The 25160-nt window shown below is 34.9% G+C and overlaps 1 pseudogene; it reads left to right on the forward strand.

Annotated features, from left to right (window-relative positions):
* Positions 1 to 6395: 6395 nt before the first annotated feature.
* Positions 6396 to 17933, forward strand: LOC149244672 (putative magnesium transporter NIPA4; annotated as a pseudogene).
* Positions 17934 to 25160: the final 7227 nt, after the last annotated feature.

Here is a 25160-nt window from a genome sequence, read left to right on the forward strand (position 1 = left end):
GCCACAACCAATTTTCATCCTTTGGCACACTTTGGAGAGCCTCTTGGGAAACTGCTGCAATTACTTCTTTGTTTTTCAATTCTGCTCTTATTCTGAGAGGGAACATCCTGTTCCTCGTCATCCTCACTTCAGCAATGCATCGCTTGCTGGGTGCTCTATCCATGATGGTGCATACATCATTCTCAAAGAAGACATTGTAACCCTTTTGAACAAGTTGTCCAATAATCAAGAGGTTACATCTCATTCCAGGAATGTAATAGACATCTGCTATGGTTTTCCTTTCACCTTGCTTTGTAAATATTTTAACTTCTCTTTTACCCATAACAGAAATTTTGCTATCAGTCCCAAGTGTGACTTGTGACTTCACACTTTGATCTAAAGCAGAAAACAAAGCTATGTTTCCTGTCATATGGTTGCTACAACCGGAGTCTAGAAACCATATGTCTTCACTATTTGTTTTAGCCATGTTACAAGCTAACAGCACATTATCTTGGCTGACATTTTCTCTAGTAATGTTTGCACTAGATCTATTGTTCATATCATGCTGCTTCTTCTACATTCACTGGCATAATGCCCATATTTTTTACAATAATAACATTGGACATTGGATTTTTCATACCTTTGACCTTGAGCATGATGTTGTCCACTTTGTTCGTTGCTGCCTTGGCCTTGGTTCTGATTTGGATTACTGCTTCTTCCTTGAGCATTTGCAGGATTGTTCCTTCCTCCTCTGTTATGGCTTTTGCCTCTTCCTCTCTTGTTTCCTCTGCCTTGACCTCTTCCTCTTCCAAAAGACATCTGGGTCTTGAAGGCTTGCTCTAGAGATGAGTTTTCATTTCTACTCGACCTCTGCTCATGTGTTATCAGTGATGCATGAAGCTCATCAACTGAGAAATTTGTGAGATCCTTTGTCTCTTCTATGGTGGTGACAATCACATGGAACCTTGAGGGTAGGCACCTCAATAGTTTCTCCACAATCCTCCTTTCTTCAAGAACATCTCCATGAGATCTTATTTGTGTGACCAGGCCAATTACTTGAGTGAAGAATGAGTCAATATTGTCTGACTCCTTCATGCACAGATTCTCAAAATCATTCCTCAGCAGCTGTAGTTTTGTTGTCTTCACTCTCTCCATGCCTTGATAGGCTGTTTTAAGAGTTTGCCATGCTTCTTTGGATGTCTTAGCTACTGCTAACCTTGGAAACACGCTTCCATGCACTGCTTGATATAGGAAGAAGAGGGCTTTTGAGTTCTTCTTCTTGTAGCTCTTTAACAGATCCTTCTCTCCTTGAGTTAATCCATTAAACTCATTTTCATCTGTTGGTTGTTCAAAACCATCCTCAACTATTTCCCATAAGTCTTGAGAAGCAAACAAGGCTTTCATTGTTATTGCCCAATAGTCGTAATTTTTACCATCAAATAATGGGAGCTGCATACCCGTGCTATTGCTGGTGCTGGTGACAGCCATTCTTGCACTACTTGACTATGCTTCAAATACTTCACCGTGTATTTAAAATAATAGACTGTCTTCAACAGTAACACACAAAAAAAAACTTGAGAAATACCTTGGATTCTTTTGCCTGAGTCTTCACACTGCTGGAGAAGTTGCTACAGTAAGAATCCTTCCTTCAGCTTCTTTGAACCCTTCAAAGAGCCTGGAAAAGCTCTGATACCACTGTTGGGAATCTTTCTGGTAAAATTCCAAAAACAAAAACACAGAGCAGAGAATAATGCTCTGTTTCCTCCACATGATCTTTAACACAGCGGAAACTTAAAAACATTTATTTGCAGCTGACAGAGTTTTCACACACCACAAATTTCTATTTATTAATAAAGGCAACTGCTGTTTACAAACTATGGTTCTTCCTCTCTCACACAGGGATTACACAGGAACACTTCAGTTCCACACAAAAATTACTCTATCTCTCCTTTTAAAAGGATTTACACTGCATTACACATAAAACTTCTGTCTCTGCTAAAGAGATCAACACACTGCTGTGTGGAAATTACACATCAATTTTTCTCACGCTGCTACGTTGTATTTTTACTTCGCACTGCTGTGCATTACAGTTCACATTTCAATTGCATACTCCACACAAAAAACCCTTACATAAATATGACAACCAAAAGAAATTACTTCACGTTTTCACTTGCCATGCTTCCATAAAAGAAACAGTAAAAATTAAATGGTTTTACCAACTTTTACTTGTGCCCATACTCCCGCTGTAATAAAATTAAAATCCTTACCAAAACTTACCAACCCACAGTAAATTACACTTACTGTTTTACTGACAGAACTGGCGGTATAGAAACTTTTACTTTACGTCACATTCATTTGCTGTTGGCCTGTACTTCAACCATTGACTTCATTTAGATCGCATCGCAGAATCACAAGCTGCGGAAGGAAAAATGGAACAATATTATATTGATGCGATTTGCGATCGGATCGCATCGCACCATCGCAATCGCAGAAAACACAGGTTGTAACCAAAGGCAATCAGGCTGAGGATGCGATTTGCGATCTGCGATCTCATCGCATCGCAAAGGTAAGGAAAAACGGTTTGCTGCAGTTGAAATTATATTTCAACATAAAACCATAAATTATAAGGCATTTGGTTAGTGATAATGACAGCTGATCAGAATGAAATTTTGAATATATCTGGAGATGATAAGCTGTTTGGTTAGTGATAGAGACAACTCATCAGAAAACTCTTGGTCGTGGAGAAGGAAACGTGGCCGTAGGGAAAGACGAGCAATTTAATGCGATGAAGAACATCTTTGAAACCTTCTATTTCAAGGAAGAACTTGTTACTCCAGAAACACTTGGCCAGTATAACCTTCTATTGCGTTTGGTACCCAAAAAAACCTTTCCTCTAATGTTTTTTTTTTTTTTTTTCAAAATTGATTGTATAATAGAAAATGAGAAAAGGGCATGGGCTAAAGATTTGAACTTTGGTAGTCTTGGAGTTGAAAGTGATATGGATTATATATGAATTTATGAGATTTATTATTATAAAATCTAGACTTCTATGATCCATAATATGTTTGTGAGAATAATTTCGGTAAAATCACATAAAAATATATTTGTCGAGGCGTTTGATCCAATTTGAGCGATAAGTTAAATAGGACAGCAGGCCATTCCAATAGCGATATTTCACTGAGTAACAGATAAGCATGACCTCTAACTACTGGGTTTGACCAAGACCCAAGGGGAGGGATCGAAATTTATTTATTTGATAATATTATTCATATAAATTAATAGAATAAATATAATGGTAAATCTCAAATTTTGAGTGACTGTTGTCTAATATAGATATTAATAATATTATTATTAAAGACGCATTATTTCTATTATTAAAAGTAAGATTTAAATCTAGAATCTAATTAAAATTAAGAAATTATTATTTTTATTTTATTTATTTATTTATTAATTATTATTATTATTATTATTTAAATAATATTAATATTATTAATACTAATATTACTATTAAAGTGATAAAATATAAGCTAATATCATATTACTAATATGATATAGTAATTAATAGTAATATTATTATCATTATTAACTTATAGCTAATATTACTAGCTTATAATCTGAATAATTTTATTAAAAGACTAATATTATTACTAGGGCTACATTTTTGTATTATTTATAATAGTTAATGTTATAACTTTTATTATAAGGTTAATTTCTTTTTCTAGGAAAATTGGCCGAGGGTGAAAGATTCATTTATTACTAATTATATAAGAGAGAAATACAATATAATTCAAACATGATTAAGGGAGGATAAAGGATAACACGAAACAAAGGAAAGCAGGGTATGAAGAGGTGGAAAATTATATTGATAAATTAGTTGATGTATTTTGATAGGTGTTATTTTCCACTTATAATGGTGTCAATTCATGTATGTGAGGTGGAAAACGATGTTCAATATATATCAATCACTTTATTGATGTGGTTATGCTAGTTGATGGTCAACTTGCTTGGGCGAGATTAGTAGACTATGGTTGACTATCATCGACATTGTCTTATTATGGTTAAAAAAAGTTCACTAGGGTTGAGCATGGTTGATAATGGTTAACCATGGTTGCCAAGCGTTGTTGATGGTTGATGATGCTTGACTATTGTTCAAGAAGGTTAACAAGTTTGGCAATGTTTGACCATGGTTTACTACAGTTGAACCTTGTTGACAACATTGACCATAACTGAGGGGGATTGACCTTGCTTGACCATTAACATAACAATGTACTTATGCTACATTGTTGGGTATTGTTACATTAATGTTCGTCAACCATCATTGACCATAGTTAATGTTACATTGGTGTTAATGTTAATGTTACGTTAACAGTTGAAGAGGTGGACCATGATTGACCATGTTAAACCAATGATGTCAAATGTATTTATGTTACATTAATGTTTGTCAATTATGTTTGACCATGGTTGATGTTACGTTAGTGTTAATGTTAATGTTACATAACGGTTGAAGAGAACTGAGAAGGTTGAGCATGATTTACCATGGTCAACCATTATTGAAAAATGTATGTGTTACCTTTCTGAAGAAGGTTCGCCATGGCTAAGCTTGCTTGATGATGGTTGAACATGGCTAACCATGGACATGGTAGTGCATGTTGAGCATGGTTGATATTATTTGACTATCATTGAAAATTGTCGATGAAATATGACCATTATTGATAATGGTTTATAATGGTTGATAAGGATTGTTGGTGGATGATGATGGTTGACTATGGCTCAAGATGGTTGATGAAGTTGACTATGGTTTAACTTGATTGACAAGATGGACCATGGTTATGGATGCTTGACCTTGTTGATCGAGGTTGACCTTCATTTACCACTAATCTTATAATTATGTCGATAGGCATCTTATTTTGTGGTTCTTCTTCGGGACATTGAAGAGAATCATCGTCCCCAATTGTAGAGATTTCCTCCAGGTGTCCTGTACAAGTGTTATCTATCTGCTTTCTCAAGGTGTCATTTATCTTCTTATCCTCTAGTGAACGGCCCATGCCTGCCTACCTTCCTTTATTTCTATCCAGGTCAGGAAGGTGAATTGCTAATAATCCGTCTAGGGTAGGGAATGAGAAAGAACTTTCCCTTCACAAACCTTTCATGCTAGTAGATAATATTTAATGGAAGGGCGTCCTTTTGACCATGAGGCATAATCTAGACAAGCTAGATAACACCAAGGCTTGATTTAGTACTAGTTGGTTGATCTAGTAATAGCTCACTGATTTGAGTAATTTGCTCCCCCATCCCTCACCACTAAACCCAAATAAATAAAACTAGAAAGACAATGTTAACCCGCTAAGAAAACTATTCAATTGAATGCAAACACTACCCAACAATTAATGGAGAACAAGTTTGTTGAGCTATTGAACAACTTGCATAAGTTCTTCGATGAAGTAAATAACTTCATGTCCAGGTCAACCCCCCAATCCTGCAGCTTGAACAAGGCCCAACTGACATTCACCGATATTTATTTATTAGTGAATGAACTAGGAAATTCATCATCTAACACCAGACAAAATCATTTTCATGTGTCCTAAACCAACTCCATTCTTCTCCTTGCCTGGTTGGAAGGAAGCAACTACAATTGGTTTAGCGATCAGAACTTTTGGATGATATGGGAGGAAAATGCATGCAACACATAGACAAATTTCTTCCCAATAGATGGAAAATCACAAAGGAAGAAAGGAAGTGCAGTGGCCTTTGTTTACTTCCAAAAGTCGAAAGCCAGATTCTAACTCAAAACATAACTTGCATTATTTCTTTATTTCTTTCTCTAGTGCCTTTCCTCATATAAAAGGATGTTGAACCTACCGAGGGGAGGTTGGGACAAGGAAATGATGCTTGTTGCAATGCCAATAAATCAAAGCCACTCCAGTATGCACCAACAGTCAATGGGCCTCCCCCCCCCATTGTAGGGGCGATCTTGGTTTTTTTGCATCTTTCTTGAAAGGAAGATAGGAAAGAAGGGGCTTTGTACTTGATCAATCACATTATCCATTCGTTTTGCTTTTGTCATGCTCTGTGAGGAAGGTTTGACAATTTACTAGAGATTCCAGGTGGGCCTCATTCAAGGGAGGCCCTTGCATGAGTCCATGTTGCTATTATTGGTTTTGATTTATTTTTATTTTGGTGAGATTAGTTGGTTTCATTTTTGTTTTTATAAAAATTCATTTCATTTTCAGTTTGTATTAAAATTCCTGTGATTGAGAGGGCTGCCAAAGTTAGAAGTTGAACCTTCGTAGTTTGTTACTCAATATTTGTTGTTTTTGGCAAAGAATGCATGTTTATTTCATTTGTTGTAAATATTTATTTTGATGGGTCAGGTTTAGATCATTGAATTACCATAAAACCTAGGCTCCTCCTCTGACATGTCTTGTGATAATGTCACGAGATTGATTCTTGCACTCTCGTTGAGTATTTTCATTAGTGTTAGATTCATCATGGAGAAGAAAGGACTAAGGAAGGCAAGATCTGTTGGAGTCAGAGCATGGATGTATCTTCCCAATGCTTTGAGATCTTCCCATCAAGGTAGTTCACTTTTACATTTTTCATGTTCTAAATTTGCTTTGTTTGTTCTAACAAATAATACAATCTCCTTGCATCAGGGCTTGATATTCTAAATCCATATAGTTTCTAGCTTTTCTCTAGTTGATTATAGCACTATGTTATCAATACTGCATGTGATGAATTATAATATTCACAACCTAATTTTTTTATAAACCAAACTAAAAATTGTGGCATTTTAGTAACCTATATTGTTGTGTAATTTTGTGCACATATATCCCTTTGTCTAATTGATTTACTTGATTGTTCTTTTGTTATAGGCCTATAATCATTACATTTTATGCATCTTCACTCTGGTCCTAAAATGTTCCCATGGTTAATATGTTGCCTAATATCTTCTATGCTATTGTCACATTTATTATGTACTATTGCCATTATCTTCCTTAATTGAGCTTGTGCCCTTTCTTTGATAGGTATTGTGACTTTATCAGTAAACTTAGGTTTACAATATATAATGACAATTTTGTTGCTTGTTTGGGTTCATATCCTACTATTTCCCTAAGGCCGTTTTTTATTTGGGGGATAGATTTTGAAATGATATTTTATTTCTAACTAATCATGAAAAGAACATTTATAATAACCTACTTTAACTTGAACTGCGAATATGTGAAGTTATTTTGGTCATGCACTACAACTTTTGAACTTGCTTAGAGTTTCCATTGGTTGTTGCCCTCTATTATGATAGTTTCATTCATCTATTTTAATTATTATTTAATGGATATTTAGTTAACATCCACTTTCTTTGTAAATTTATGTAATTTCTAACTTTTTCCCATGTGTAAATTATTTCCTCTTTAAGTCAAGGAAAACAATCGTTTTGTCAATTCCATTATACACATGCTAAGAAATCCTTGTCTTTAGGTCATGACTTCTGCTATTGATAAACGATTTTCTAATTATAGTTAACTATTTTGCTAAACCTTATATGTTTAAGCATGCATGGTCCACAAATTTGGCTTTTCTTTTTATCAAGGTGTGAATCTTTGAATTTGTGTACGGGTAAACGTTTTTCACAACTAAGCACTCAAATTCTTGTTTCTGGATATTCAAAATTATGGTTTCCATTTTGGTTGGTGTCATCAAGGAGATCTCATTTAGCATTGGCCTTGTGACTTTTATGCTTGTTTGAATAGTAGCTAAGCTTTTCGGTAAAAAAAGTCTCTCGCTAAACTTCGTTAATAGCATGCTCATTCTCAAGTTGCAAGATTAAAGCAAATCTGTGGTTTGCTTAGTTAAAATTCCCTTTAGTTTTATTTTTTAACGTTGCATTTCCTTCATTTTTCTGCCATTCACATTCCATATGTAATCAAGGTGGATGCTATTTATAGTGCTACATGTAACCCTCATTTTGTTGCCATTTACATTCCATATGTAATGAGGGTTGATGCTATTTATAGTGCTACATACAACCTTCATTTTTCCGCCATTTACATTCCATATGTAATCAAGGTTGATGCTATTTATTGTGCTACTAGCTACATGCATGGTCAGCACAATTTTTTTGGAAGCTTTTTTTTCAGAATTCAATTTGTTTGTCCTAGTTTATAGTTTTTGGAATGTACTCGTTGCACGGAGAGCCAAATTTTACAACTTAGTATGACCTCGATGTGTATGTCATGGCCTCAAAAAAATAAAGTTAGTTTTTACTAGCTAGTTTATTCTACAACCTAGTATGACCTCTATGTGTATGTCAAGTCCTCAAAAAATAAAAGTTAGTTTTTACTAATGTCGAGCAAAACATTAGCTTGAATCTTAAATTATATATAACTTTTTAATCATATTAATGGACTAAGATTAATTATTAAAATATAACTATGTATTATTATATATAATTTGAATGTATAATAAATTAAATCATACATTTAATAGTTCCTTTATCATATATGTGAATTTGAATGGATCATATATTTACCTTTAACAAAAAAATTACGACATTAAAATTCTCAATTTGGTAAAATATTAAACATCTTTACTCTCATTTACTAAAGCTAATAGCATCTCTTAAATCAAAGGAAAAAAGTTAATTCAACAAAAGGAATTGAAAATCATGCACCAAAATCTTTTAATATTTCTTTTGATTAAATATTTTTAAAATGAATTTTAAAGGGGAAAACCATATCCTATGGATATATTAAAGTCTTAACCTTTTGAAAATATTAATTTGATGTAGTTTTTTTCTTATGTGATTATTGCCCAAAGTTTTTTCGTAATTGAAGTAGTTTTATTATAATTTTTGTTATCATGCCTTAAAAATATTATTAAATATAATATTACTATTATTAAATTTAATAACTTTGGATAAATACAATATTAAATTTAATATGATATTTAATTTTCTAGATTATAATATATATTAATATATCATGATATATATTAACTCTAGATATATATATCGAGCGAACAACAAAGACATAAAGTGATAGAGGGAGCGACAAGGGAGGTATGGAGATAAAATGAAGAAGAAAGACATAGAGAGAGAAGAGTGGAGAGAGAGAGGGGTGACATGGGACAGATGGAAAGAGAATGCATATATTTTTGGGTGAGATAGAGATACAAAGAAGGAGATATGAAAGGAAGGGGGAAGAGAAGGAGAGAGAGGGAGAGAGGGAGGGAGATAGTGATAGGGTTGGAGGGTGAAGAGAGAGAAGGAGGGGGGAGAGAGAAAGATGGGGGAGAGAGACAGAGGGAGGTGAGAGAGAAATGAAGAGAGAGGAAGGAAGAGAGAGAGAAGGAGAGAGGGAGGGAGCGAGAGATGGAGTTGGAGGGAAATAGAGGGGGAGGTTAGAAGAAATGCATAAAGAGAGATGGAGTTGGAGGTAAAGAGAGAGGGAGATAAGACGTGATGTTATGGGATATTGTTCATGTGGAAATTGCTGCAATGGAGAGACTAGGATGTTGATGAAAGAATAAAGAAGTGGATTTCCCCTGACAGTGAAATAGCCTCATATATTTACGAAGCCCCAAAAATTCATAAAGTAGATTCCCTACTTAGGCCTATTGTGAGCACTATTGGGGCACCCACATATGAATTAGCAAAATATGTTTCTATCAAAATTGAACCTATGGTTTGCAAGACCAATTCTTACATTAAATACTGCATTAATCATTATATAGAACATATAAACAAATAAAACTTAGATCCCGAGGATAATATTGTTAGTTTTGATGTGGTCCATCTCTTCATGAAGATTTTGTTAGATGAAGCTGTCCAGGTGGTAAAAGGAGTCATGGACTCCAGACTACGAAGCTTGCCGAAATATGTCTCTATTCTACTTTCTTCACCTTTCAAGGTGAACTCTTTGATCAGCCATCGAGAATTGCTATGGGATTTCGTTCATATGGGAATTGTTACAATGGAAAGACTAAGAGATTGACGAAAGAATGAAGAAACATATTTCCCCTAATAGTGAAATAGTTCCATAGATCTATAGAGCCCCAAAAAATCATAAAGCAGGTGTCCCCCTTAGGCCTATTGTCAACATTATTGGGGCACCCACATATGAATTAACAAAATATGTTGATAGAAAACTTGAACCTATGGTTGTTAAGACCAATTATTACATTAAATACTTCAATAATTATATAGAACTTATAAATAAAGAAAAATTAGATCCTAGGGATAATAATGTTAGTTTGATGTGGTCCAGCTCTACACGAATATTCTATCAGATGAAGCTGTCTGCTGGTAAAAGTAGTCATAGAACCCCAGGCTATGAAGCTTGCTAAAATATGTCTTTGTTCTACTTTATTCACCTTTCAAGGTGAACTCTTTGAGTAGACATTGACAGTTTCCATGGGATCTTGTTCATGTGGGAATTGTTACATTGGAGAGACTGGGAGGTCCTTTAAAATAAGGCTCAAAGAACATGGTGCTGGCATCAAAAATAGCAGAACTAGGTCTTTTGCGCTTATAGAACACTCAACCAAGACATGTCACCACATATTCCTTGAAGACTAAAATAAAAGCTAAAGAGAAGTATCAATACAAACAAAAATTTCAGGAAGCTCTGAAATTATAAACCATCCTCAAAATCTGAATAGAGATGGTGGTCTGGAAGTAAGTAGAATTTAGATTCTTTCACTTACTCAAAACACGAGAACTATCAACCATAACTAATCCTTAAATAATTTCACCTATTCCCTTTCATATCCGTTTTCCTAATTTTAATGCTCCTTATATTCATCTTCCCCTCATAAATCTCTTCCTCCCCTCCCTTCCCACATCCTTCCATTCCTCCTTTAAAAAAAAAAATTCCTAACTTATAATAAGAACAATTCATCCCAATAATTATAATATACTAATATTTTATTTCAATATTAAGTTAATATTTCTTTAATAATAACTATTAACTTTACTCCTTAACATAATAATAGCATTTATCAATAATTATTAATCCTTATCTCCTCTACCCGGATGCGGGTGATCCCTCCAGCAATAAATGAAGAACTCCGCCGAACAGACAGCTGGCCTAACGGATGGCAGGCCGGCGGACTGCATGGTACAGGCGGTAGATGGATTTAACAAGTTCAAGGTGGGAGATTTAATTCTGTTGCAGCCTCGAAGTCGGCTCGAATTCATTTCGAGCATGGCGATTCTGATTGTACTCTGGCTCCGGGACATGGATCCGCGTAATGCCATTAATGGTTCAGGGTATAATGGGGCTAAGTCGCCTCAGCTTTGTTGCAGTGTCATTTGGGTTTGGTTGCTCGATCGGTGCTGGAGACGCCCTGAGTTTTTTAGAGCTCTCTCTTCTCCTGGTCCACTTTATCTCATTTGCTTTCCCTGGTTCTTTGCCCTTGCTACTATGCCGCGCAGACGAGGCATCCCTCGCAGGGGAAGTCACTCAGGAAATAGAGGAGGCCTTGTTCGATCTGCGCCTCAGATTGTTGCTCCTATTACCTCTGCTCCGCCCTCGTCTCCGTCGTTGGAACAGGATGGGATTCGTCCGAACAGTTCTTATCATATTGCCAGGTTCTCTTTCTAGAGTCAGCTCAATAGGCCCATCGTGACAGTCAATTTCACAGTACTTGTCTCTGAAGAGGAGGGCAATTCGTCTCGCTCGGCCTCTTCTGTTTCCGCTCCTTCTCAAGATGACAGCATTTTGCTCGGAGATCTATCAGGACGAGTTTATCATGTGGACCATATGCACGAAGACGCCCCAGCTCCGGAACAGCCTCAGCAGCCGATTCCATTACAGGAAGACGTTATAGTTTGCGGGCCATCTCAACAAGATATTGGAGTTCTGCACCTGGTTACTCATCCGGATGGCGAGCCAGTTCTGGATGAAGATGGTCTAGTTACTTGGCTGGCCTCCACCAGCCAGGAAAAGGAGGATGCGCCAGCTCTGCCAAGACATGTCGATTGAGCACAGTTACTTCTTGCCGGGTGGCTTTCTAGCTCATATGTTTTGTTTTTTTGTTTTTATGGTTTTGAGTCTGAAGTTAGGGGTAGATAACTGGTTTAATCTCAAGCTTCAGGCTGTTATAGCTGAAAATCCAGACCTCTCTCTCTGTCTTACATATGATTATGCAGAAGGCTTTTTTGTAATGTCAGTCAATGCAGGCCATGAAAATTGTAAGTATGGTAAATCTAGTCAGTATGTCTGCATTGTAATTTTGGATGAAGGGCTGCATTGTAATATCCCTGTTTTTCTGGCTGAGGACTGGCTTAGGCCTCCTCTGAGGACATAACCTTATTGTACATATTTTTTTCACTTTTAATAGAATTAGCATTTACAGAGAAAAAAAAAATCCTTATCTCCTCATTTATTCCCCTTTAAATTATATCATTTTATTAATATTTATATTCCACCATTACTTTAATAGTTATTATTAATAGAGGCTTAAATTAATATAATGTTTATTAATCGAGTTAATAATATAATTTTTTATTATTAACTAAACTTCATTATTAGTAGTAATTACTACCAATAGCAAGGATAATTAATTATCGTAATAATAATATAATCTTATCTTTATTAATTCACCATTATCCTAGATATAAGATTTGTTAATAATTATTATTATAGTTAAATATATCTATTTCTAATTATTTCCTTAACTTGTATTTTTTTCCTTTTTCCCATTTAATTAATATTAGAGTTCTTTGGTCGGCCATTTCTCTCTTCTCATCCTTCCTTTCCCTATTTATTCCCTTTTTCCTTTCTCTTCTTTGTGGATTTATCCTAACGATGAGTATTGTTGTGGACTTGAAATGTCAACATAAAAATGACTACTATGGTTAATATTCCAAATAATCATTCTCAAGATTCTCACCACAAAAATCCTCAATCACTCATTAATAATATAATTTATTGATATTAATATTTATAATATAGATATATTATTAATAATATGAATGTAATAATTCATATTATGATACTATAATAATGTTATTATATTATCATTAATATTAATATTAAGATATATGTGCTTGGTATATGACTATAGCTCCATTTTCACAAACTTATTAACATATAAAAGATGGAAAATGTTACCTATCATATATCAACCACATTTACTAATGTGGTCGTGCTAGTTTAACTTATTTCGAATTTTTCATGTTGATTATGAGTCTCTTGGCATACACATGGTTAATGGGTAAAATGGAATTTTAAGGTTTAATTTAACTTTTTGGAACTATATGAACAATATCTATAAATCTTAGCATTAGCTTTACTGTAAGGTTTTTTCACATAAAAGTGAGATGTGGATGCCATTAATAATTTATTTTTTAAAACTACATGAACAACATTTAAAATCTTCAGCATTAGCCATAGCATAAGCTCTTTTGACCAACTCTTTGGCATCTAAGAGAAATGTGGGTGCCATTACAATTAACTGGGGATCATTGATGGATCTCATCTCCTTAAACATAGTTGGGAGGGAAACAAGACCCTAGGCATCATGGATGGATGATACAGGGGCATCAACAACAAGCTTATGCGAAAGAAATAATGATAGCATAAAATGATGAAAAATATGAAAAGGGGAAAACATTTACAAGTAAAATTTATTTGCAACACAAAGATAGTTGATGAACCATGTACGAGAAAGAGTTTCCTAAAGAATCGATGGATAGAACGACTAGAAACCCATGTATTTTTGTGGGGGGTAATTATTTTATATGGACATCAACAACATGTGTGTTTGAAGGAATAAGGTGAAAGCATGGAGGATGCGAAAAGAAGACGATCAATCCAAAACGATAGAAGATGCGAACACTGAGAAGATGATAAAATAAGAGATTTTGACCAATTCTTCGACATCTAAGTGAAATGTGGGTCTCATTACAATGAACCAGGGTTCATGGATGGATTTCATGTCCTTAATCATAGTTGGGAGGGAAACAAGATCCTAGGCATCATGATGGATGATATAGGGGCATCGAAAATAGGCTTATAGGTAAAATCTATTTGCGACAAAAAGATAGTTGACGAACCATGTACAGGAAAGAGGTTCTTGGAGAACTAACAAAGACAATGACTAGAAAACCATGTATTTTGGTGAGTGGTAATTATTTTATATGTACTTCAATAACATGTATCTTTGAAGGAACAAGGTGAAAGCATGGAGGATGTAAGAAGAATACCATAAATCCAAAAACAATGAAGATGCGAACACTAAGAAACAAGTTTAAGGACCAAGTGACAAAAACGAAATTTCAAATAATTGTTAAAGAGGGAGTGGAAGAGAATAATTCATATTTGTATTCTTTAATGAATTATATGATGTAAAAATATGATAATGTAAATTAAATCTAGAAATATACATGTCAATGAAAGGTGAATAAATGAGAGATAATAGGGATGAATATTATTGAGAAATCATGGAGAGATTCATGTAGATAAGATAGAGGATTTGGTAACTTGATTTCTTACTATATTTTAGGAGATGCTTAAGGATTTAATGACTAAGTTTGTCTATGGTTGTTATAGTTCCCTTATAAACTATAAGGAAAACATTTGTAATCTTCCTAACATTACTATGAGATTGTATATGTGTATTAATACATATTTTCACATATGTGAGAATTACAGTGTTAAATTTCTATTTCCTTCTTTTGTTTGTAAGTTTCAATGTATATTTTCTATTGTAGTTTATGAATTTAAATGGTACAGATGCTTTTGAACTCATGTATGTGGATCAAGGATTGCAGCTTAGGCACTTGCAGGAATTCATGTTCATAGATATAGGTAATTAGAATTGTAAATGTGAGGTTTACGGCTTTATTGGAATAACTGGTACCATTAATAGCCTACTGGCTATTTTCCTCACATCAAGTTGTATGAAATCAAAAGGTTATTCTCTTTGGGGTTGAGGTGTCCCCTTGATATTGGATGTAATCGTTGGTGTGGATTGTGTGTTGTAGGAGGATTGAATCAACATCTGTAGCATTATCTGTGAGGAGTTGTGAGCCTATCTATGTGAAACCATCAAGAGAGAATTGAATCTCTCATGTCATGTGTTTATGTGTGGGAATTTCTCATAAGAACAATGAGACCAGAGTTTAAAAAATTGTATTATTATATTTCTTCTATTTCTGAGTGGTGGATTACGATCGTGTTACATCATTGGTGTTGTGTTTGAGTAAAAAAGAACCAACCATATCTCTTTCATTTCACCTAGAGTAGAGAAATAATACTTATGTATTAGTAAAGGTGAGTCTCTATGAATTTTCTAGAATGGTCTCTCCATACAAACCATTTCCATCAAATCATTGACCAATTGGGGAAAGATCGTAGTTGAAATCTATTTGAATGGGCACACATTTGAAGGCATGGTTTGAAGTTAAAGCTTCATCGTCTAGTATTTGGAATGCAGGTCATCCTCATGGTAACTTAAAAGCAAGATATAATTACTTTTGTTTATTCCAAGCATTGAATGTATGAATTTCACATTGAAGGTGATAATAATGATATATCATTGTTTTCAAACTTCAATTTATGATAGCAAGAAAAAATGATTGATATGGGAAATGAATGTAATTGATTTCCTTTTTGTCGATTATTTCAATTTAATTACAAAATTTCTATGTGAAAGTGGCACCTGTGGTGCTTTGCAATGGTGAGAGATATGTCTAAAAGTGTGATATTGTTGCCCTCAACTGGAATGACCTTAGATCCATCGAACACTAGATCTATCATGTGCCGAGAGGGATAAAATCGCTCGAGGTGAAAACCTTTACTCAAGTTATATACACCAAAAAATAAGGTTTTCATCTTGATGGATTTGATACCTCTCTCGATGCACGATAGATCTGGTGTTAGATGGATCTAAGATGGTTTTAATGAAATGATAGTGCACATGGAAATGTCCTGCAAGAGTAGGTGGCTATACATACCTATATGAGCCACTTTGGTGGGATGGCATGATTACTAGTAAGTGCATAATGTTTTCTTTATTCTCACACTTTTCCTATGCTTTTAGTTGTGTAATTGAAGACTGGCTATGAATAATTTCTTTATTGCATGCCCACATAGTGTTTTTGTGTTTGAGAAATCAATTCTTGTTCTGTTTTTCAGTGGACTAAAAAAATCTTATCTATCTTAATTATAAAATTCTCAAAATTTTTGAGTTATATGATTTTAGAATATGTGTATTAGTTTTTTATTTATTTCACAAGTAGTGTAATGATCTTTCCTTGCAGAACCTAGAACCCTCAATATCTCAAACCTAACATAGTTTGCAAATTGCATTACTATGTTTTGAGATCCTACTACACTTTTGAGTATATTTCCATCTTGGTATGGACAACTCATTTTTCTCACATGAAAACAATAATATTATTCTTGTTTGATCTGAAAGGGATTTTATTGTATAATATCTAAGTTGTTTCGCTCCATATGCAATGATTATTTTGGAATCTCATACCTTATTTTGGTGTGTTGATGCACATAGTTCACTGACCACTTTATGTTTTCATTTTTAATTTATGTTTTCAAGCACATTAAACATGATATGTACTTGCAGAAGTTTATTTATCTTTGATAGAGAATAAGTAGACAAACTAATTGGCTTGATGTGGTCAATTATAAAAGTGATTGTTGGAGAGGTTGTCAATTTTGCAGTGTATGCGCTTGCTCTAGCTATCTTTATCACCCCCTTAAGTGCACTCAACATTATTGTTAGGTATGCATGAATAATTATCACTAATATATGTTTATTATTTTGGTCATAGGTAAAATAGTAGAGCAGGAAAAATTGAAACTCAAAGGATACAACTTAGAATGACTAACTTTTTTCATACTTGTGGAGTGAAATACTTGCACATATTATACTGAAGGAGAAGCTACACATATTTGGTATTCAATATTGTGTTCTTTGTGTTGTTGTCTCAACCAAAAGTTTCATACATGCCCATAAGGAATGGGATATTGAATCTATGAAGGAAGTATGTAACCTTACCATAGAGGCAAGTAACATATCTACTTTTAGGGTTATGCTTCTACTTCATTCTATAAGTGTATGCGACCCCATTTAAGAACATTGATTATTAATTTATTGTTTTTTGAAATTATACCCAAGACTTTTTTTTTTTCCCTCATTCAAGGACATGAGACATGACCTTGAATTTTTATTCTTTGTCGTGACATATATCTTGAAATTTCATATTATGAAAAAAACTTTCTTGTTATATGCGACATTGATTGTATCAACAACTTTAGTTCTCATTTTTCATTTTGTTCCATATTATCATTCCACTCATATTATGGTATACATTGGTGTTTTATTCTTATAGGATCTCTCTCAATATGTCTTGATAACTATTTTTCAAAGTTGCAAATAGGTTGTTTGTAATTTCCATGACCTTGAATTTTTATTCTTTGTCGTGACATATATCTTGAAATTTCATATTATGAAAACAACTTTCTTGTTATATGCGACATTGATTGTATCAACAACTTTAGTTCTCATTTTTCATTTTGTTCCATATTATGATTCCACTCATATTATGGTATACATTGGTGTTTTATTCTTATAGGATCTCTCTCGGTATGTCTTGATAACTATTTTTGAAGGTTACAAATAGGTTGTTTGTAATTTCGTTTTGTGTATGTCTTAGGAATTTATAATCCATAATTTTTTTGCTTATATCATAAGGAATCTGTATTTCCTTTCTTCTTATGCCTATTTTATTTTGGCAATTAATGAGTTTTAAGGCACTAGAAATTGCTTTGAAACTTACATTTTAGGGAATGAATGAACTTATCTACCCACAAACATGAGCTTGTTCCCTAGTTGTCATCACTTGTGTTATCACACGAAAGAATTATTTAAATAAGGTTGTTAATTCTACCATGAATGTTTTGATCCATGTAGTTATATGTTTCCTTTCCTAAAATACATTTCATGAGTTCAATGGCATAATGGACCAAAACTTATAATCCTTGAAATAGTGCACGTGGTCTTTAAGTATAAAATTTCTAAGAACAATGTGTTAAGGGTGATTGTTAATGTTTTTTTTGGTTGGGGGGAGTGGGAAAAGTAGTTTTAAATGCAATATTGCATGCATTTTACACTTCTAACGTATTTATTTGGCATAAAAATGCTTTAGTGGTATTCATAATACCGGTTCTTTCTACAACACGCTATATTTATGGTGATCATGCATAGATTTCTAGCTTATTGTATGAAATAAAGAATTAACTATTTTAATTTATATTTCGATCTAGAATCTAAATATGTGGTGCTTTATACCTGGTTGACTTAGGGATGTGGATGCTTACTAATGTAAAAGTTCTCAAGCTCAATTCCATTGTATAGGAAGTGACACATGTACAATGGAATCATGTTCTTAATGAAAACAAGGACAATAAATTGAGTACTTGCACCACTTGATTTTCCATGAATATTGGACTGAATTCTTTTCCCTTTTATGGTTATGTGGCTTTGGAGTAGAATTACAACAACATATTACTTCCACCATGCATGGAATTTCATTGCACATCTATAATATGGATTTTATACTTCTGAAAAAGATAAATTCTGACAGATCATGTTTTCCTCCTTTGAACTCTTCAGACCTATTCTTCTACATCTTGTGAGGGATAAGAGTGACAAAATTTGTTTGTTATGATACTAATTTCCAATAATTCTAAAGACCTTTTAAAATAACACTTTTGAATAGCGGAAAATGTGATAGATCAACTTTTCCCCTCTTTTAACACTTCACATCTTTTCTCCTTCATCTTGTCATGGATGAGAGTGACAAAAGTTATTTGGTTTGATACACATTTTTAGTAATTTTAAATACCTTTGGAACATCCAAGTTCTAATGTTCTAGAAAATTTAGCATGAAATTGATAATAAGCCTAAGGTAGACATTAGGGAACTATGTTATGATTTTATAGATTGTTAAACCTTAAAATTTTCAAGCACATTTAAGCTTAGATATCTATTGCGTAAATTTTAGCCATGTATTTAAATAGGGATTGGAAGGTTCATAGTAGTTGTAAAGATGAATTACTAGGGATTGTATATATTTCTTGTGGGGTCTCCAAATGCATGGTATACATGAGTTTATGTGGTCAAAATCTATTTCAACATTGTAGGCTAGCCGTTTTTTGTCGCAACATTCCCTTTCATTCTTGAAATTTGAATTTTTTTTAACTTTACACATTTTGTAATGCCTTTTTTCACAATTCAATGACATTATCAATGTGATTTTCTCATCACCACCTTTAGTTGCTCGCATCGTAGCAAATTTTTTGGATAATTCTCTACATATCGGAGAGATTTCAATAAGGAAAGATAAAGGCTATCATTGGTGGGATAAGTTTTGTTCATTTAAAAATGATTGTAGAAGTGAAGAGTTTTATGCTCTCCCTTTCCACTTGACCATGTTTTTCCCAGGTTTATGAGGATGAAACTCTATTGTAGAAGCAGGGTCTCTATTTTATCAATAGCCTTTTTTCATTTGGAGAATATTTGTGTATTCATTGGGTTAGAATGTCTTCAATTCAAAAAGAGACAACTTCACATTGTGAAGTATAAGATGTCTATATTTTATCTCTAGCTCTCTAAGAGGGAACTACTTGCACAAATTATGTAGGAATTTACAGCGTAAGTTCCTCAGACAGAACACCAAAGGACACCACTCACACATAGATCACAAATCAATACACCAGTATTTTGACGTGGTTAAAACCCTCAAAGAGGGAAACAGTCCACGTCCTGAGCCAACGCAGCCACTTCAGGCAATTTATTAATAAAAGAATGAAAATTTACATAAGATTCTCTCATGAACAGGTTAACTTACAAATGACCCTCCATGCTCTTTAAATAGAGATCATGGACCAATCGGGTGTTAAGCCACAGATCAAGTGTCGATAATACCGAGAAGAGAATGAACCATCGTATCACTACATATCGTGATCGTCGGATTGTAAGTTACAAAATGTACATAGTAAAGAAACACACTTTACCTAACTTTATACTAGACCAAGTTATACTTAACTATTTCCTATGTGTCGGAATATCCTAACATCCCCCCTTAAGAACAACTTGGGATAGGATTGAAGGATTTACAAATATGACACAATAGGAGAAGGAAGGAGGCACTAGAGCCTATCCCCCCTTAGTGACAACTTCCTGAACTCCAACCATAAATCAAAGTTTAGTGGACTTTGCCTCTGTGAGAGCCTTTGTAAAGATGTCTGCAACTTGATCATCTGTTGAACAATATTGCACTTCAAGAACATGGTCGTGAATGAGCTTTCTGATGAAGTGCATGTGCAGTTCAATGTGTTTGCTGCGCTGATGTTGGAATGGATCTTTGCATAGTTGAATGGAACTTTGATTATCACACCAAAGTGTAGTCGGATGTTGCTGCTGAAAGCCAAACTCTCACAGGATCTGACGAAGCCACAAGGCTTCCTTACTGGCTTCTATTGCACCACGATACTCTGCTTCTGCTGAAGAAAGAGAAATGGCACCTTGTTTCTTGCAAGCCCATGTAATAGGTCCTGAACCAAGAGTGAACACATAACTTGCAGTAGACTTCTGATCATCAAGGTCACCAGCCCAATCGGAATCAGTGAAACTAAACAATAGAGGAGATGCTTCGGCACTGTAATGAATCCCAAACTGAACTGTACCTCTAGCATAACGAAGTATTCTTTTAGTTGCTTTCCAATGAATTTCACGTGGGTTTTGCATAAACCGAGCAACAAGGCCAACAGCAAAGGAAAGGTCAGGACGAGTATGGGTTAGATACAAAAGTTTTCCTACAAGTTGAGGTATAAGGTAGCATCAACTTCAGGAGAAGTACAAGAGACTGAAAGTTTGACTCCAGACTGAAAGGGAGAAGGGGATGGCTTACAGTCTTCCATGTGAAAATGGCGTAGAATATCACAGGCATACTTGGACTGGGAAAGGGAAATACCTTCCTTGGATTGCAAGACTTGAAGACCAAGAAAATAATGTAAGTGTCCTAAGTCTATCATTTCAAACTTCTTTTTAAGGCTGGACTTCACATGGTTGATAAGGTTGGGATCACTACCAGTGAGGATAAGATCATCAAAATAAAGAACAAGAATGATAATAGACTTGCCCACTTTCTTAGTGTAGACAGTATTGTCAGAATGACACCTAGAAAAGCAAGATTCTAAAAGAAAGTTATCCATTTTGGCATACCAAGCTCAAGGAGCTTGCTTGAGACCATAAAGGGATTTCTTAAGCCGACATACAAGGCTGGTGTCTGTTTGTATAAATCCAATAGGTTGTTCCGTATAGATTTCTTCATGCAAGTCCCCATGCAAGAAGGCAGATTTAACATCCATCTGATGGACTTCCCATTTGAAAGAGGCAGCAAGGGAAAGAACAAGGCAGATAGAGTTCATTTTGGAAACAGGGGAGAAGGTTTCAGTATATTCAATGCCTTCAACTTGTGAAAAACCCTTAGCAACAAGATGAGCTTTATGTTTATCAACTTTCCCATTTGGTCCATACTTGGTTCTGTAAACCCATTTTCATCTAACAAGTTTTCGTCCCTTTGGTAGAGGAACAAGATCCCATGTATCATTTACCAATAATGAATGATATTCTTCATTCATAGCTGCTTCCCAATCTGGATGGCCTAAAGCTTCTCCAAAGGTGTCAGGATCATAATTCACTGAAGCATGAGCCAGTAAAGAAGAGGCTCTATCAAACTGAGAACGTGTACGTCGCTGATCTATAGGATCACCAGCAAGATCACCTGCTGCATCCCGAGTAGCATGGACCCATTTTGGAAGCTGAGTAGATGAAGGAGGATCTTGAGAAAGTGGGGGAGGATTGTCATCCTCGCTTTCATCATCTGAAGAAGAAATATTTTCAAAAGTAGAAGAGATAGGAAGAGGTGGCACATCTGCCGAACTAGGCTCATAGGCCGATATATTTTCAGCAAACTTTACATCTCTTCTAATGATAACATTCTTGGACTTAAGTGGAATAAGTCTATATCCTTTGACATCTTGAGAATATCCAACAAAAATACATTTTTCACTCTTAGGTTCTAAAGCTTTATGTTTCTCATCTGGAATATGAGCCCATGCTTCACTTCCAAAAACACGAAAGTGACTTACATCTGGTTTAATTAAGCTCCATGCTTCTTCTGGAGTGATATTCTTTAAAGCCTTAGTAGGAGTGCGATTTATTATTTAATTTGCACAGTTAATTGCTTCTGCCCAATAATTAAGACTAAGTCCTTTAGATTGAAGCATACAATTAGCCATTTCCTTTAAGGTGCGATTCTTCCTTTCAGCTACACCATTTTTTTGTGGAGTATATGGAACAATATGTTGCATTTGAATTCCATTCTCAGTGCAAAAGTTGATGAGTTTTTTGTTAACATATTCTCCGCCATTATCAGATCTTAGCTTAAGAATTTGATGTCCAGATTGTTTTTCAACAAAGGCCTTAAAGGCCAGGAACATGTTAAATACTTCACTCTTGAGTTTTAAGAAGTATACCCAAGTGCGTCTGGAGAAATCATCAATGAAAGTTAAGAAATACTTGTAGCCAGAGAATGAAACAACTGGAAGTGGACCACATAAATCACTATGCATGAGCTGTAAAGGGGTTGAGGCGTGCCAAGAGGCACGTTTTTCAAAACTGTCCTGATGATGTTTTCCAAGTACACATCCGGAACAAACACCATCTCTGCAAGATACCATTGGAAGACCTGTCACCATATTTTCTTTACATAGATTCTGAAGAGAGCGATAGTTTAAGTGACCAAATCGCTCATGCCAAAGTTTGATCACTTCATCATTATGAGCAACAAATACCGAGGGAAGATTTACTGACCCAAAGTGGTGAAACTTATACAACCTTGTAGAATCATCAGCAATTCCAGTAGCTAAAATCTGTTTAGGATCTCTTAGGTCCTTAATTACAACATCGTGAGGTGAAAATTCAACGATTTTACCTTCACATGAATGAGTTATCTTATATACAGATAGAAGGTTGCAGGATAAGGTTGGAACCCATAATACATCATTAAATTGGCCATTGTCTATATGAACAGTTCCAGTCCCTACAACACTAAGAGATCTATCATCACCATCATATATATTTTTGGTGTTACAATCATTTAAAGAAGAAAACATGGCTTTGTTTTTGGCCATGTGATAAGAAGCTCAAGAATCAATGAGCCACTCATGAGAATGAGAAGAAGAAGATACATTTAGTGCATAGCCAGACCGAGATGCTTGAAAACCACATGCAGAAAGTGCCATTCCTGAAGATGAAGTTGAAGTTGAAGAGTGCTCCAAATGGATGTTATGCTTCTTCATTGCTGCTTCCAAGGCTTCCATCTTCTTAAAGCATTTGGATTCTAAGTGGCCATCTCGATTACAAAAGTTGCAATGTCTATCAGTCTTCTTCCCTTTGTTTTTATTTGTCTTATCATTTTGTTGAAATGATTTTTTATTTTGAGGTTGAATTGCTTAGGACCCTTGTTTGGTTTAGGACCATTCTTTTTAGGATACAACTTCTTAGGATTCTTTGGATTTGGTTGCTGCTGGGCGGCTAACGCTTTCTTAGAAGAGTTTCCAAGATTAAGAAGACCAAGGTGTAAGAGCTTTTCTTGTTCTCTTATTAAAGAATCACAAAAAAATCAAAGGAAGGGGACTTGTAGTCTTGTCCTTGAGAAATGAAGGCTTCTCTTGTAGAATGGAAGGTGGAAACAAACACAGAGTAGGCTGGTCCCAACTTAGTAAGAATGGAATAGATAAGGTTACTATCTTCTTTCTTAACCTTAACACCTTCCAAGAGAAGTCTAAGGGTCTTGAACTTGGACAAAAAATCTTTAATGCAAGAAAAATTATTGGGGTCCAATGTAAGCAACTCATTTTCAAGTTGATGGGCTCTAAGTTCATTTTTAATTCCAAAGACTTTAGTAATCTGTTTCATTGCTTCATCAGGAGAATCAAGTTCTGCAATATGGAATCTTGGAGAAATAGACATCCCTATCAACCCCCGTGCTTGGTCTTGCCTATTTTCCCATTTAGCTGCCTTGTCTTCATCTTTCGGTTTGGTCTCTTGGCCTGAGGCTATTCTATAAAGACCTTTACTTCTAAGTAAATCCACAATGTAGGACCACCATTGGATGTAGTTGGTGCTGTCAAGAATAACTTGACATGGACTTTCCATTTTAACAGAAACTGAAGCTATAGATGCTAAAACTAAGTGTTCCAATGGAAAGATCTCAAAAAATTAGGTTGTCTAAAAAAAAAACAGTTCTGAAAACGGCTTCCGGTGGAAGAAGTTATGGCTTTTTGAAAAACATTTGATGAAGATGCCGACGAAGTGTGGGAATGTGTAGAAATGAAAAATCCACCCCCACAAAAAGGAGACTTGAACTCAAGACCTCTACTCTCATAAATTAGCTTTGGACCAAGTGAGTTATACAAAAAGTTTGAGAGAGAGAGAGAGAGGGGGTTGAAGCTTTGGGTTGCGTGCTTGCTTTGAGAAAGCTCTTTTTCCCTACAAAACAAAAAACACAAAACCCAACACGGACATACAAAAAAAAAAGAACCTTGCGGCTCGAAGTTAGCTTTAGCCGGAAACTAAATATTTTTCTCAATGTTTCTGATTTTCCGAGATCACACTAAGGCACAACAGAAAAGAGCATACATATGAGAAAAATCGTTCCTTTCTGTTTCTGATTTGCCCAGATCACATAGAGTCGCGGGGCAAAGAAAATAAGCAGAAATGAAAGGTATAGATCCGGTAATAAAAAAAGCTAAATAAACCGAAACCGAAATAAACAGAGAGAAAATAACTGTAAACTGCAAATAAACACTGTATATCTCTAGATCTTAAAAATGACGTAGCTAGGGCTACCGGAAAACCTTTTCGTATGAAATGAAAGGGGTTCCTCACTGGAACAGATGCTCCCAACACAATAGAGCAGTCCTCTCGGCCCGAAATTAGTCAGAAACAGTAGATCTAGGAAACGGTAGTCGGATGTAGTTCTACCGGCTTCAGATTTGGATCACCAACGGACGTGGCCCTCAAATAGCTCTGATACCATGTAGGAATTTACAGGGTAAATTCCTCAGACAGAACACCAAAGCACACTG

The sequence above is a fragment of the Pinus tabuliformis genome, chromosome 8, assembly GCF_031772625.1.
Source record: "Pinus tabuliformis cultivar Carrire ecotype Pingquan chromosome 8, CPIR1, whole genome shotgun sequence".
Lineage (NCBI taxonomy): Eukaryota > Viridiplantae > Streptophyta > Pinopsida > Pinales > Pinaceae > Pinus > Pinus tabuliformis.